Source organism: Eulemur rufifrons, chromosome 6 (genome assembly GCF_041146395.1).
Source record: "Eulemur rufifrons isolate Redbay chromosome 6, OSU_ERuf_1, whole genome shotgun sequence".
In the NCBI taxonomy this organism is placed as follows: Eukaryota; Metazoa; Chordata; class Mammalia; order Primates; family Lemuridae; genus Eulemur; species Eulemur rufifrons.
In genome coordinates this window covers 104706009-104722148 of record NC_090988.1, presented here as the reverse complement: position 1 = coordinate 104722148, position 16140 = coordinate 104706009, and the positions used below count along the sequence as shown (strand labels likewise).

The 16140-nt window shown below is 46.3% G+C and overlaps 1 long non-coding RNA gene across 5 annotated transcripts in view; it reads right to left on the bottom strand.

Moving 5' to 3' along the window:
* LOC138385467 (uncharacterized) overlaps positions 1-16140 on the bottom strand; it is a 137596-nt gene that overhangs the window by 47286 nt on the left and 74170 nt on the right. For 3 of the 5 annotated variants that reach the window (XR_011233711.1, XR_011233712.1, XR_011233715.1), the window contains exons 1-2: positions 7036-7093; positions 1748-1817 (exon numbers count right to left, since the gene is read on the bottom strand). The exons of 1 other annotated variant lie outside the window; for it this stretch is intronic. This is a non-coding gene — a long non-coding RNA (uncharacterized lncRNA). Of the gene's footprint in view, positions 1-1747; positions 1818-7035; positions 7094-16140 lie in introns of those variants that run through there. One more of the 5 variants, XR_011233713.1, reaches the window with a different exon arrangement.

The window sequence follows — 16140 nt, the reverse complement described above, 5'->3', positions numbered from 1 at the left end:
AGATGTGGTGTGGAACAAGGTTTTTTAAAGATGGGAGATATCAGTATCTACATGCTGCATATATATCTATATGCTGACAGGAAAGATCCGGTAAAAACAGGACACTGACGCATCTCGTTGGCATGCACGAGGGGATGGACATGGAAGCAACGCAATGTCCTTGACAGGAGGAAGGGAGAGAACCCAGGGCAGCCGTGGAGAAGAACAGCAGGAAATGCAAAGAGCAAGGGCAGAGACCTGAGGGACACGGAAACGCTTTCTGATCGCTTTCATTTTTCACACAGGGGAAACACGTTATCAGATGAAAATGGAGAAAAGGGTAGAGGTTTGAGGAGAGAGGTGTAAAATAGTCATTTAGGGGAATGCTAAAGTGATTCAACCAGGGAAATGTCCTGGGATTACGCCACTGTCAGCAACACAAAGGGCCTTCCTGAGGTCAGTGGTCAGGCACTGAACGGGAGACCCGGGTCAGCATGGCTGTGTTTTCCTCAGAGCACGGTCTACTGCCCAGGTGCGGGCTGAACCGGACGGAGAACTGCATGTAAATGGTGTGGGGTGGAGGACTGGCCAGGGGAGTGCAATGGAGGAGCGCCCTACATGGAACTGAGGGCGCATGAAAGGGAGAGATTATAATAGCGGACCATGGCTTCAAGGCAGGGAAAGTATTCAAGTAAAGATGTGCAAGAAGGGGGACAGTACAGAGGTGGCAGAAGCAATGGACTGCAGGTCCCAAACAGACAGAAGTACTGTCAAGGGGGGGTTACAGTTGTCCCACGGGGGTTTGGTTCATGGAACCCCACCATACCAAAATCCCCAGATGCTCAAGTACCAGATATAAAATGGGTAGGTGTTTGCATATAACCTATACATATCCATAGACTTTAAAGCATCTCTAGATTACTTATATGTAAATGCCATGTAAGTAGCTGTTATACTGTAGTTTTTAAATTTGTATTTTGTTTTAGAGACAGCGTTTAGTATTTTTGACCCACAGTTGGTTGAATCCTCACATGTGGAACCCACAGACACGGAGGGTCTACTGTATCTGACAGAAGTTGGAAATAGAGGATGTGGAGGCCCCAATGGAATTATGCCAAATGAAATATCCTTAGTAAAGTATGGGCAGTTCTGGTTAAAATGTTATAGAAGGCCGGGCGTGGTGGCTCACGCCTGTAATCCTAGCACTCTGGGAGGCCGAGGCGGGTGGATCGCTGGAGGTCAGGAGTTCGAGACCAGCCTGAGCAAGAGCGAGACCCCGTCTCTACTAAAAATAGAAAGAAATTATATGGACAACTAAAAATATATATAGAAAAAATGAGCCGGGCATGATGGCACATGCCTGTAGTCCCAGCTACTTGGGAGGCTGAGGCAGAAGGATTGCTTGAGCCCAGGAGTTTGAGGTTGCTGTGAGCTAGGCTGACACCATGGCACTCTAGCCCGGGCAACAGAGAAAGACTCTGTCTCAAAAAAAATAAAAATAAAAAATAAAAAATAAAATGTTATAGAACCACCTTAAACACTAAAGCAGAACATCACCCTGGGCAAAGTGGGCCCGCAGATGAGGAAAGCTGGGAAGCGAAATTAAAGATAGAGAATTATTTCACAGGAATTGTAGCTGGGGGTCCCAGACATAGAATTCTCAAGAAAACTATTTCCAGCAGTCCTAGGGCGTCAGCTTTGAACAACCTGTCCAACTCAGAAGGCAAAAATGCCAGATCACAATCAGATGAGCTAAAATAAACCATACCTTTCCCCTCGATCCCTTTTCCGCACGGAGCTGGACTCTGAGCAGGCAAGGACGTCATATTGAAGAGAATCTGGCAAAGTAAAAAGAGAAATCAAGTAGGAATCTTCCTCCAAAGCAGGCTTCTAGGTTTGAAACAGTGGGAACCAAAGAAGGGTTCAGAATTGTGTGAAAGTCTCAACACTGATTATACTGAACTGCACCTTCTAATGACTAAAATAAGATTATGAATGATAAGTAACCACAAGAGTTTTTATTACCTGAAAGTTAATGGAAAAGCTATCTGATCTTACTAAGAGCTCATGCAGAGGTAGACACTGAATCTATGGAGGGTCTGAAGGCACAGTGAGAACTGTTTTCTGCTTAACCTTACCAAGTCCCATCCACTGACCATACTAGTTCCACAGATACCTATAAATTCCCACTACATGTAAGGCATAAAATATACCCAATGCTAGAGGTAGTAAAAATTCATTTTTGCTTTACTAAGCAAAAAGTGAAAGCAAATTATGAAGTCAAATAAAACAAAAGTCATTTTATGTTTGAGTACAACTACAAAATTTGATCACGGAAGATGTCATAAGAAATCTTAGCATGAGTTTCTAAGCAGGCAAGCAACAAAACAGAAATATCAGGGCTCACCATTTAGTCATTTTCAAAGTCACCTCTATTTAATGTGGACTTATCTAATGCATTCTAGGAAAAGGAGTATGTGTTACTATAATTTTGACTGAAATACATTTACAGGTATTTTATAGTGTCAAGATAAAGACAATAAAGACAATTTATTACCAAGTCTTTTTGGCATTTCAATTCAGAAACCCCATTTGGATGCAGTCACAGAGCAGTCTCAACGAAATTCTAGTCCATTCATAATTTGATAGTATTACAGAAAGAGTCAAGCATACTTAAGCTTTGAACTGAGGCAGCAAGTCAATATTTAATATGCTAAATTCCAAGTTTTTCCAGGAAGTATGAAAAAAAAATCAGAAAAAATGCTATCACCTAACTAGCAAGCAAGCATTAAGGATAAGCACATGTTTTACTCAGTTCCTCTCAAGAATACACAGGGAACCTACAATGCCCCCCATTCTGACACATTACTAACATTTAACATTCAATAAAATGTTAAAATATTTGTTTCATAAAAACTGAGATAAGAAAACACTAAAACAGGCCAGGTGGGGTGGCTAGTACCTGTAATCCCAGCAGTTTGGGATGCAGAGGCTAGGAGTCCAGACCGGCCTCAGCAACATAGCAACACCTCGTCTCTACCAAAAATTTGAAAATCAGCCGGGCATGGCAGTGCAGCTTATTATCCCAGCTACTCGGGAGGCTGAGGTGGGAGCACTGCTTGAGCCCAGGTGTCTGAGGTTGCAGTGAGTGACAGTCATGCCACTGCACTCCAGCATGGGTGACAGAGTGAGACCCTGTCTCTGAAATAAAAAAAAACAAAAAAAAAAACACTACAATAAATCAAAACCAATAAGCATGTTTCATTGTGAGTGAAAAATCTTATAAAACCTTAAAAAAATCCCAGATTCATCCTAAAACAGATGAGAAACCTAAACATTTTCATGTTTTTTAAAAAGACAACTGGGAATTAAAAACATAATAGCAACCTATACCAGACAATAAACGTGAGAAATCTGTTATATAGCATTTAAATAAAAATTTTAAAATTCAAAAATGTTTTCTACAAATGCTAATTAATAAACTCACAGTCTACACAGGCAAACATGGGCACAGCTGCAAATGCCTTGTTAGCATCATTCTTAATCACTTGATTAATTGCATTTGAGAGAAAAGAAATTCCTTCTAGATCACTCTGAAGGGTCTTAACAAAAAAATGAACCCCCCCCCAGCAGACACATCTACCTCGATGAAGAAAACACCAACATTTCAAATATTCCAACAATTACAAAATAGGATAATCCTGGAATTTACTCAGCCTCAAAACATTATGAACTACTCCAACACAGGAATAATACTTTAAAAACGTTTACAGTGTTTTCTAAAGTACAAAAAATATTCATTATGAATCCTGATTTCTTGGAAAAATTATTTTAACATGTCTCAATGCTGTTGATTGTCAAGAATTCTGATGATGTGCTTATCCAAAAAAAATGCCAGGCAATTTTTATTTAGCATATCACAGCCTGCTTACATTGTTCTTTATCACCGCTATTAGATTTCTTATCAACACCAGACTGATAGTGGTAAATTGTCAAGAAATACACATTTCTTCCTCCAAGAAATACACGTTTAAAGAAAAACTATCACAACTCTCTACCACTAAAATTTGAGGGATTCCTTCCCTTATTATTCCTAGGAACAACAATCATAAAAAGCTGGCCGGGCGCGGTGGCTCACGCCTGTAATCCTAGCACTCTGGGAGGCCGAGGCGGGTGGATTGCTCAAGGTCAGGAGTTCGAGACCAGCCTGAGCGAGACCCCGTCTCTACTAAAAATAGAAAGACATTATATGGACAACTAAAAATCTATATAGAAAAAATTAGCCGGGCATAGTGGCGCATGCCTGTAGTCCCAGCTACTCGGGAGGCTGAGGCAGTAGGATCGCTTAAGCCGAGGAGTCTGAAGTTGCTGTGAGCTAAGCTGACGCCACGGCACTCACTCTAGCCTGGGCAAAAAAGTGAGACTCTGTCTCAACAACAAAAAAAAAAAAAAAAAAAAAAAAAGGTCAGGAGTTCGAGACCAGCCTGAGCGAGACCCCGTCTCTACTAAAAATAGAAAGACATTATATGGACAACTAAAAAAAATATATATAGAAAAAATTAGCCGGACATGGTGGCGCATGCCTGTAGTCCCAGCTACTCGGGAGGCTGAGGCAGTAGGATCGCTTAAGCCGAGGAGTCTGAGGTTGCTGTGAGCTAAGCTGATGCCACGGCACTCACTCTAGCCTGGGCAACAAAGTGAGACTCTGTCTCAACAAAAAAAAAAAAAAAAAAAATCATAAAAAGCTAATAGCCGGTAAGTCTAAAATCTAAAACTTCTATTTGAATGTATACATTATTTTCAACAATGTATAAACTATTATAAGCATTCACAAGTCAAAAGGGTCCACCAGAATTCAAAAGCTAACTGCAAAAAAATTAGTAATCTACATTATTTTGTAAAGATCAAGACTGGCTTTGGAGTACATTAACTCAGACTTCTGAAGAGGCCAAATATTGTTTTTAAACATATGTAAATAAGATAAAAATAGGCAATGCAACCTTAGAATAAATGCAATACTAAAAATTTCATCTTCTTTTTAATAAGCACTTTTATCAGTTGTAAAACTACAGGTAAAGTCCATATATGGAACCACAAATTATTACTAATAAACCTTCCAATTTCAGCACTATCAAGTTAATACTGTATTTGTTTGTAAACAGTAAAGAAAAGGACAAAATAAAATTCCTGAAATGGTGCTTTACTTAAAAACGTTTCTTACGGAAAAGGAATCCAATGTTTATCATCAGTGATTTTTAAAAATACAAAATATTGTTGTTGCAAAGATTATTTACAGAACACAGAAACAGAAGTCCATGACCTTTCAATAAATACACTGTACTAAAATCTTCTTGTGAGAGACAGATAATAAAAACACCAGTCTGTTAAATCTCTTCCTCCCTTCTTTTTAAAATGTAGACAGATTTTACTAAACTGACAATATGAAAGTGGAATCCAATAATCTTAGTCCTTTTAAGTTACTTATTATCTTTTCAATAGACTGTTATGAATTTACAGTTCCTGCAGTTCACCTGCCACCTTTCCCAACCTAAAGCAGGCACAAGGGGTTGAAGACAGTCTCCACTTGCAACATCGATTATAAGAAAGAACTTTATGCTCGTTTTAAAAAAGGATTATTGTGAGATTTGTTCGTCCCCAGAAACACCACTCAACACAGATCTCAGCACATGATAGATGTTTAATGATTATCTGTTGAGTAAATGGTAATGTTTAATTGTATTAGTGTAACATTAGTTTTTTTTCCTGCTTCAATTTACAGTTCTCCCTTGTTGGAAAAGAAACTCAAGACCATAGCAGTCCCTCAAAAACACATAAACAACTTTATTCACAATGAAAAATAAAGCTGGGTCTCAAAATACAATCCCAGCGACTCTTTATGTTCTCCGTTATTTAAAAAAAAAAAAAGAGAAATATAGCCTGCTTTTAAGAAATAGATAATGTATACCAACTTTCCTCAAAATAAAAAATCCACATTTCAAACTTATTTTCTACGTTAGTAGTACTGAGAGTAACAAGTGATGGTTCCAAAGTATGCATATATTGGGTAAAAATCAAAAACAAGCATATAAACAAAACTACATGTTTTTTGCCAACGTTTTTTCCTTAATCTTAGTCAAAAGGGTATGTGCCTAAATTTTACTAGATGTGAGACCAGCTTTGTCTGATGCTTCCAGATTCATGCGTTCAACAAATATTTTAATGAGCATCTACTGTATTCCAAGCCCTTTAACGTTTGCGTTTGCAAACTGCACACCACCACCGAATTCCTCTACGAAGCCTTATCATTTAAAAGAATTGCAAGGTAATAAGGAATCTCAACACCGTTTCTTGCACACATGAAGTCAGTGGATTGGGGCGCTTTTTCAGCCGTTAAAGCGGCATCAGCGAACCGCTACTGACCACACCCGGGACCCAAAATCCCAACCGGGAGCCACAGCCGGTGAAACCACCTGTGAGAGTCATCCGCGCTCCTCCTCCGAGGAGGCGGCCGGGACTTTCGCTCCAGCCTAGCGAGCTCCGCTGCGGGACCGCGGGCGGGACGCGCCGGGCGCCTCGGGCGACAGTCCGGCTCCCGAGCCCGGGTCCCCGCCCCGCCAACCCTCACCTGGAGACCCCGGGCTGTCCCCGCCCGCCCCTCGCGCCACCCTCGCGACCCCCAGACCCGCCAAGTGGGGGAAGGGTCTGCGTTTCCGCCTTACCGCGGCGGGCGGCGGGCGGCGGGCGGCGGGCGGCGGTCAGCGCCTCAGTCACCTGCCTGCCTGAATTCCGAGCTGAGCTCGGGTCCCTTCCTCAGAGAGAAGGGACGAAACCCAAAGGGCGGGTCCTCGGGGAAGAGACCTCGCCCGAACCTGGAAACGGAGCCGCTGGCTCGGCGCTCGGCCCGCGGCCCGCGGCCCGCAGCCCGCAGCCCGCAGCCCGCAGCCCGAAGCGCGTGGCGGCGCTCACCGCGGAGCCCCCGGGGACCGGGGTTCGGGGCTTCAGGCCGCCGCCCAAGGGCCCGAGAGGGCTAGGCTCGGGGACCGGCGCTGCACTCACTGTCGCCTTTGTCTCAGCTGCCCGCTCCCGCAGCGCCGCTCTCCGCGGGCTCCGCGGCTCCTGCCGCCCCGCCCAGACTCGCGCAGCCAGCGGCCTCGCGCGCTCGGAGAGCGGCAGGGGGCGGGGCTTCATCGCGCAACCGCCGCGGCTGCCATGCCGGCCCCGCCCCTGGGCCCGCCCCCTCCTGGCCCCGCCCCAGACAGGCCCTGCCCCAGCCAGGCCCCGGCCCCGGGCCCACCCCCAGCCAGGCCCCGCCCCCGCCAAGCCCCGCCTCGGGATGGGCGGGCGGCACCACCCCCACCTTGGAGCCGCGCAGGCTGGGCGGCCGCTGCTGTGGGGAACCGACCGCCCACAGCAGGGGGTGGAGCCTGCGCGGGAGCCTCTTCCCAGCCCGGCCCGCAGAGGGGCGGCGTCTGCGCGCGGTGTGGGCCGCGGCCGCGCCCTGAGGAGGAAGCGGGGTGCCGAGCTGGCGGGGGGTGAGGTGTCTGTCGGTCGCAGTTGAGACCTCGAGGTCCTGAAACCCTCGGACCATTGTTTTTTTCAATGTCACCGTCAGAATCGTTTGTCATTCACTGGCTTCAGGCCCGGCACATCCAGCTGGCGTTTGCAATGCGAAAACTGTTCGTGCCCCGACCTCTGTGACTCCTCCCCTGGATCGCATACGTCCCAGAAGTCGGGACACGTGACAGTGTCCCAGTCTAGCGGCCAGTACTCCACCAAAGGACCCGCCAAACTCTGCCTGTGGTCAAAGGGACAGAGAGAGCCAGGTGCTGGTGTCAGGGCATCCTTCCAGCTGCTCAGGCCACAGACTTTGGCGTCATCCTTGGTGCCCTCACACTCTCATTTTCACTTCCAATCTGCCAAGAAAGCTCGTTGGTTCCACTTCCAAAATACATCAGACTAGTTCTCACCTGCGTTACTTCCAGCATCTCCATTATACCTCAGGGACCTACTAAACCGCAGGGCCTCCCTGCCCATCATCTACTCTGTTTACTGTCAAAACAGCCGGAATATCCTCTCACAAGGAAATGTCACTTAGCATTGATACTTAGCCTGAGCCAGGTATTTAAAATTGCAACCGCCAGACACCAATTCTCCATCCTTCCTACCTCATTCTTTTTCTTTTCTTCCCATGACACTTCACACCTGGTAGCGATCTCTATGGTCAGCTTTCCGGATCTATGGTTAGGCATTCACAGATTCAACTAACCGCAGGTCAAAAATATTCAGGAAAAAAATTTAAATAACAAAAAATACAGTGTAACAACTATTTATATAGCATTTACATTGCATTTGGTATTGTAAGTAATCTAGAGATCATTTAAAGTATACAGGAGAATATATATAAGTTATACGCAAATATTATGCCATTTTATATAAGGGACTTGAGCATCCACAGATTTTGGTGTTGATGGGGATCCTGGAACCAATCCCCTAAAGATACTGAGGTATGACTGTATTTATTTTATATGTTTATCTTTTAGTGTCTTTCTGGTCTTCGCCGGTAGAAGCTGGGATTTTTGTCTGTTTTGTTCAACTGATGTACCCAAGTGCCTAGAATAAATGAAAAACTTTTAAATACCCTGAGATAATAAAAAGTGTAAAGCAACAAAAAATGACCCGGTTTGTATTTTAAATTTCCTCTTGGTTTCAATTTCTATTAGTTAATTTGGTCAATATTATATTCATAACACTCTCTTTACATATTTAATGTAGTCTTTAAGATTTAAAACAAAACAATTTAAAGCCACAGATTATACAGAACAGTTTGGATTTTTTTTTTGTTTGTTTCTCTCTGTCTTTGAGACAGGGTCTTGCTCTGTCACCTGGGCTAGAGTGCAGTGGCGTCATAATAGCTCTCTGCAACCTCCAACTCCTGGGCTCCAGGGATCCTCCTGCCTCAGCCTCCTGAGTAGCTGGGACTACAGGCACACGCCAGCACATCTGGATAATTTTTCTTTCTAGTTTTTGTCGAGACTGGGTCTCACTCTTGCTCAGGTTGGTCTTGAACTCCTGACCTCAAGCGATGCTCCTGCCTCAGCCTCCTAGAGTGCTAAGATTACAGGCATGAGCCACCATACCATGCCCCAGCCCCACCCCCTCCCCCTCCCCATCCGCCCCGGCCCCGCCCCCTCCCCATCCGTCTCCCGCCAGCCCGCGCTGCGGCTCCGCTCCTCCCCCCCCCCGCGGCCACACGGGGGCGCAGTCGGACAGCGAGCGAGGGCGGGGCGGGGCGGGAGGACCGGGATGGGGAGAGGACGGGGAGGGGCGGGGAAGGGGACACCGGGGAGGCGGGGGTCTGGCTGTGTTAAGGGGCAGTTTTCCCCTAAACTGATCTACAGACTAACCAGGATCCTTACTGAACCCTGGCAGCGCCTTTTTTTAGTGGAAATGACAAGCTGACCCTAACATGTGTATGGAAATCCAGAGCATCTAGACAATATACCAGCCAAAACAATTTTGAAAAAGAACAAAATTGAAGAACTTACACAACCAGACATCCAATTTTACTGCAAAGCTATGGCAATAAAGACAGTGTGATGCTGACATAAAGATGGACCCACAGCCAAGTGGAACAGAATAGAGGTCCAGACTTAAACCTTTCATTTATGGTCGATCAATTTTAAACAAGGATATCAAGATAATTGGATGGGGAGAAATGACACCTTCAACAATTGGGACTATCTACAAAGGTCTGTTTGTATATCGTCTGTAGTACCAAATTGGCTTATAAATAAATGAGTATTCGTAAATTATGCAAATAATCCCAGATACTTTTCAAATGCACAGGACTTAGTAATCTTTTGGCAGATGAGACTGGTCTAATATTGGTTTGATGGGAATGGCCAGGTCTTCAGCTAGATATGCATATATTTAACTTTAAAGTTCTTACTTTTATGATGCTTTCTTGGCATGAAAATTTAGCCTGGGATGATGGCTATATTTGTCTGATGTCTCATGAAATTTTCCAGGCATAATTGTTAAGAATGAATAAATTGGGTACATGTGGCTAGGAAAAAAGTTTGTAAATAAATTTTTGATGATGGTTATATTTTGTAATATGTTTCCTTGGTGAGGTTTCTCAAATATTTTAAGTAAATATACCCTTACAGTTTTGCTAAGTGATGTTAAATGATGAATATTCATTGAATATATAGATGTTATCCAAATAAGATAATTCTAAAACAGTAATTGAACATTAATTGAATAAGAGTTTAGACTCATATACTTTTGACTTCTTATTTCAAAAAAACAAAGTTATCTGAGTCTGTTAGTGACCCATGACTCTGTTTAGTGAAGTTCCTCAAACCCTTTAACATCTTTGGCAGGTTTTCCTGGGATCAAAATCCTAAATTAAATCTTTTGACCTAAAATTAACTTTGGGATTTTCCAGTTGGACCCCAGGAGAGCATCAAAAAATGTATATCTCTTCTTGTGGAGATATTAAACTATTAGGCTAATTTGGTAAATCGTATAGGAAGCATTGCCAAATAAGAAATGATATTTAACTGGGTCATATTTGTGTAAATGTGTTATTAAAATGTATTCCAAAAATACGTGATTCTGAAAATTCTAATGTGTTGTGTTATGTGCTATCAGTCATCATGATTACTATGTTAAACTGTTATATGCCACAGAAATACCTAAATTTTCTTGCCAATTGTAAACTCTCATCAGACTTTTGACCATGACTGTTCTGGGTTTCCACAGTTATTATTTTAAATTCTTTGATGGAAGCATTTTCAATCAGCTATAGTCCAAAATTGTTAATCAAGATTGAGAAAAACAATCTTGATTACATGAAACTAAGTAATTGATAACAATACTGCTTTATGCCTTTATTTAAAATGTTGGTTCTTTACCTAAATGTTTTCCAGAGTCAAGGAAATTTTCTTTCATAAGCTCTGTATAGCTTGCAACAATTTCGTAAAGTATCCTTTTGTGAACAAAGATGAAAAGATTTGCTTTTTCTCCCTACTCGATTCCTTCAAAATTCCGGAAGTATTTGTGAATATCCTTATCTTTATTTATATAAGTTCAATAAAAATATGCTGTCTCTTTACAAGCAGGATACAATTGGAAACACTGGCCATATTGCCAAGGATTTGACTGAAGTGTCATATTTAAGAATATGCATAAAATGCCAGTGTTCCCAGCCTTACAGAGAATGAGTAAAAATTTGTCACTTCCTGGCAGTGACAGACCTTAAGACTATAAGTAAAGAGAACTATAAGTAAAGAGACTATAAGTCCGAGAACCTTAAGACTATAAGTAACACCTAAAGCCTGCCTTGGTTTGGCTTCCTCCTCTCAAGAAGTTCTAAAATCTGAGATTCCTATATGATCAACGTGGACAGAGAAAATCATGCTTCTAAGGAAAACTGAAGCACACCTGCTAGTAGATTGAAACCCTGTGCACTGTGTTCAAGTCCTTGTTATCTACCTGTAGCCTGGAATGGATCCTAAATCCCCTGATTTCCTCCAATATTTGGCTACAACTAAATCCTGCTGAAGTCCCCAGGACCTCTCCCACCAGCAAAGCAGGGATACTCCGGGGCCATTCATGGAACACGACCCCTATCCAGATTAACCAACTAAGAGAATTAAATATTAAGATTGGAGAGGACTTAGATATGAAGATTGGAGGTGTGGGTGACACTGGGGCTACGCTGTCTATCCTTAGTCCCGGCACACTGTCTCTGTGCCCTCCCTCGGGTTCTGAATTCATCTAGATGGTTGGCGTGGCCAAGGAATCTATGACAGTTCCTAAATCTCTACCTATCCTCCAACTAGGACCCCTCGTGACAGCTGTGGCCTTTTGCTTGTCCCGTCAGCCCCCATACATCTCCTGGACAGGGACTTCTTAAAAACCTACCAGGCCCATACGTCCTTCTCCCAACTAGGGGAAATAATGCTTGAGTTATTTTCACCAGGAGACTTTGCCACACAACGGCTTTTACCCAAATTCCCATCCATTCAGTTAGCCTCGCCACCACTACCCACCCTGCTCCGTAAGAGCCACGTGGGAGTCTGGGCACAATCCAACACCGAGGAAAACCCTCAGGTTGTGAAGATGACAGTTGTGTACACTCCCGAGGACGCGATTCACCCCAGGAGTCGACCCCAGTGAAAGAGCGAGACGGGGAATGTTTCTGCGGTCCTGCGTTGGACGAGGTTCTGCTTAGGATGACCCGGTGGTCAGAAACCTTTCCCATGCCGTGAACAGAGCTGCCGAAGCCACCAGGGCGCAGCGGGGTCCCCAGACGCCCTGGCGGGTCGTTGCAGCCCCGCCGCTGCGTGCGTTAGACCAGCCCCGCCGCTGCGTGCGTTAGACCAGCCCCGCCGCGCAGGTGGCATCGCTGCCGCTGCCCACACTCCCGCCGCACCTGGGTCTGTGACAAACCTAAGATCTTGCGGCGGCGACCCTCTGACAGACGCGTCTTCAGAAAGCCTCCCGCCCCGGCCGGACGGACTGGACTCAATTTCCCGTTCTCAGCTGTTTCCAGGTCCCGTTGACGCCCCACCCCTCGGGGCCTAATGAGCCTCCTCGCATCTGGGCTGGGCTCGGCGTCCTCCGCACCCTGCCTCAGCCGCTGTCACAGGCACCTGCAGGAGGCCCTGGACCGCGCCGGCCGACTCTCTGCAGCCGGACCCGCAGCCGACGCGACCCGGAACCGATCAGTATTTCACAGGCGCTTGGGGGTTTCCCAGGCACAGGGCTGGTGGCGCTGCCCGGCCCCTGCACTGCCGCTGGGGTCCCGCGTGGAATAGGGGGACTGGGCCGGCTGCAGCCGCTGCCCTGGACGGATCCGGCTCAGAGGCAGAATGCAGACAAATGTGTACCTGAAAGCCCATCCTTGAAGACGGACGGAGCAGCCGAAGGGTCTGATTTTAACATGGAGCCCTGAGGCCGTTTGCTGACTGGAGGCCGCGCCCGCACAGCACTGGAGTTCCCCAGAAACCTGAACCTCGGATCAGCTTTAGCACGTCTGGAGCTCAGCTGCACTGACCAGCAGACTCAGCCACACTGACCAATCAGACTCAGCTTCACAGACCAATCAGACTCAGCTGCATTGACCATTCAGACTCAGCCACGTTGACCAATCAGGACTCAGCTACACTGACCAATGAGATTCACCCACACTAACTAATCAGGATTCAGCTACATTGACCAATCAGGATTCAGCCACAATGACCACTAAGACGCACCCACACTGACAAATCAGACTCAGCCAAATTGACCAATCAGGACGCAGCCAAAATGTCCAATCAGACTCAGCCACACTGACCAATCAGGACTCAACCTCACCGACCAATCAGACTCAACCGCATTGAGCAACCAGACACAGCCACGTTGACCAATCAGGACTCAGCTGCATTGTCCAATCAGGTTCAGCCACACTGACTCATGAGGACTCAGCCACACTGACCAATCAGATTCAGCCACGCTGACTAATTAGGACTCAGCCACACTGACCAATGAGATTCAGCCACATTGACCAATCAGGATTCAGCCTCAGTGACCAAACAGACGCAGCCACACTGATGAATCAGACTCAGCCAAATTGACCAATCAGGATTCAGCCAGATTTTCCAATCCGACTCAGCTACACTTACCAATGAGGAATCAGCCGCACTGACCAATCAGATTCAGCCACACTGACCAATCAGGTCACCGCCTCACTGACCAATAAGACTCAGAGCAATTGACCAATCAGACTCAGCTACGTTGACCAATCAGGACTCAGCAGTACTGACCAATCAGATTCCGCTACACTGACTGGTCAGGACTCAGCCACACTGACAAATCAGACGTAGCCACACTTTCAAAACACACTCAGCCAAAATAACCAATCAGAATTCAGCCAAATTGCCCAATCATACTCAGCCGCACTGACTAATAAGGACTCAGTCACACTACCCAATCACGTTCAGCCACACTGATCAATCAGACTCAGCTGCATTGAGCAATCAGCCTCATCCACGTTGGCCAATGAGGTCTCAGCAGCACTGACCAATCAGATTCAGCCACACTGACTAGTTAGGACTCAGCCACACCGACCAATCAGACGCAGCCACACTTACGAAGCTGACTCAGCCAATTTGACCAATCACAACTCAGCCAAATTGTCCAATCAGACTCAGCCACACTGACCAATTAGAACTCAGCAGCACTGACCAATCAGACGCAGCCACAGTGACGAAGCAGACTCTGCCAAATTGACCAATCAGGACTCATCCAGCTTGTCCAATCCGACTCAGCTACACTGACGAATGAGGAATCAGCTGCACTGACCAATCACATTCAGCTACACTGACCAATCAGGACGTAGCCTCACTGACCAATCGGACTCAGGCTCATTGAGCAGTCAGATTCATCCACATTGACCAATCAGGATGCAGCCGCACTGACCAATGAGATTCAGCCACACTGACCAATGAGATTCAGCCACACTGACTAGTCAGGACTGAGCCACCCTTACCAATCAGATTGAGGCACACTGACTAATCAGACTTAGCTGCATTGAGCAATCAGACTCAGCCGCGTTGACCAATCAGGACTCAGCCGCACTGACCAATGAGATTCAGCCACACTGACTACTCAGGACTGAGCCACACTGACCAATCAGATTCAGCCACACTGACTAATCAGACTCAGCCGCATTGAGCAATCAGACTCAGCCACGTTGACAAATAAGGACTCAGCCGCACTGACCAATCAGATTCAGCCACACTGACCAATGAGATTCAGCCACACTGACTAGTCAGGACTGAGCCACACTGACTAATCAGATTCAGCCACACTGACTAATCAGACTCAGCCGCATTGAGCAATCAGACTCAGCTACATTGACCAATCAGGACTCAGCCGCACTGACCAATCAGATTCAGCCACACTAACCAATGAAATTCAGTGACACTGACTAATCAGAACTGAGCTACACCGACCAATCACATTCAGCCACATTGAGCAGTCAGACTCAGCCACGTTGACCAATGAGGACTCAGCGACACTGACCAATCAGATTCAGCCACACTCAGTAATCAGGACTCAGCCACCCTGACCAATCAGATTCAGCCACACTCACTAATCAGGACTCAGCCACAGTGACCAATCAGATTCAGCCACACTGACTAATCTGGATCAGCCACACTGACCAATCAGACGCAGCCACATTGACGGAGCTGACTCCGCCAAGTTGACCAATCAGGACTACGCCAAATTGTCCAATCAGACTCAGCCACACTGACCAGGACTCAGCCTCACTGACCAATCAAACTCAGCTGCACTGGCCAATCAGGACTCAGGCTCACTGTCCAATCCATCTCAGCTCATTGACCACTGAGGACTCAGCCACACTAAGCAATCAGACTCAGCTGCATTGAGCAATAGAAGAAAGCCACAGTGAGCAATCAGACTCAGCTGCATTGAGCAATTAGAAGTAAGCCACTGTGAGCCATCACACTCAGCTGCATTGAGCAATTAGATGTAAGCCACAGTGACCAATCAGACTCAGCTGCATTGAACAATCAGACTCATCTGTATTGACCAATCAGGACTCAGCCGCACTGATCAATCAGACCAAGCCAGTGAATCCCTCATTTGTATAATGAACCTGACTGGAGCCTGGGCGGGAACTTCTGCTGTGTGACCTGAGCCTTCCCTGTGCTCTCTGGAACGCCCACCCTATCACATGGAAGGCGGGGTCTCTGAAATGAGTCTCTTCCCTCCAGAATCCTTTTCAGAGAACTTCTGTTCCCGCCATTCACATCCCGCAAACCTTCCCCAGCTGTCCACACCCACGGGCCCGCCCAGCCCAGCCCTGCACCCACCCCAGACCTCCCGCTCAGGCTGCAGCTCATCCTTGCCTGGGCCCCAAGGAGCTACTGGAGCCCCGAGGGCACGGACCTCTCTCGCTCGGCAGTGGGCTGCATGGTCGCCCTGCCCGGCAGAGGCTACCCAGCTCCTGCTCATCAGAGGGCCCATCCTCTGGCCGCCTGGGACACTGGGGAGCCACCGCACCCCGGCTGAGAATCCTTGCTCAAGGCCAGGGACCCTGAGTCCCCACTGCGACCGCTGCTGGTGGCCTTTTGCGATCTAGCT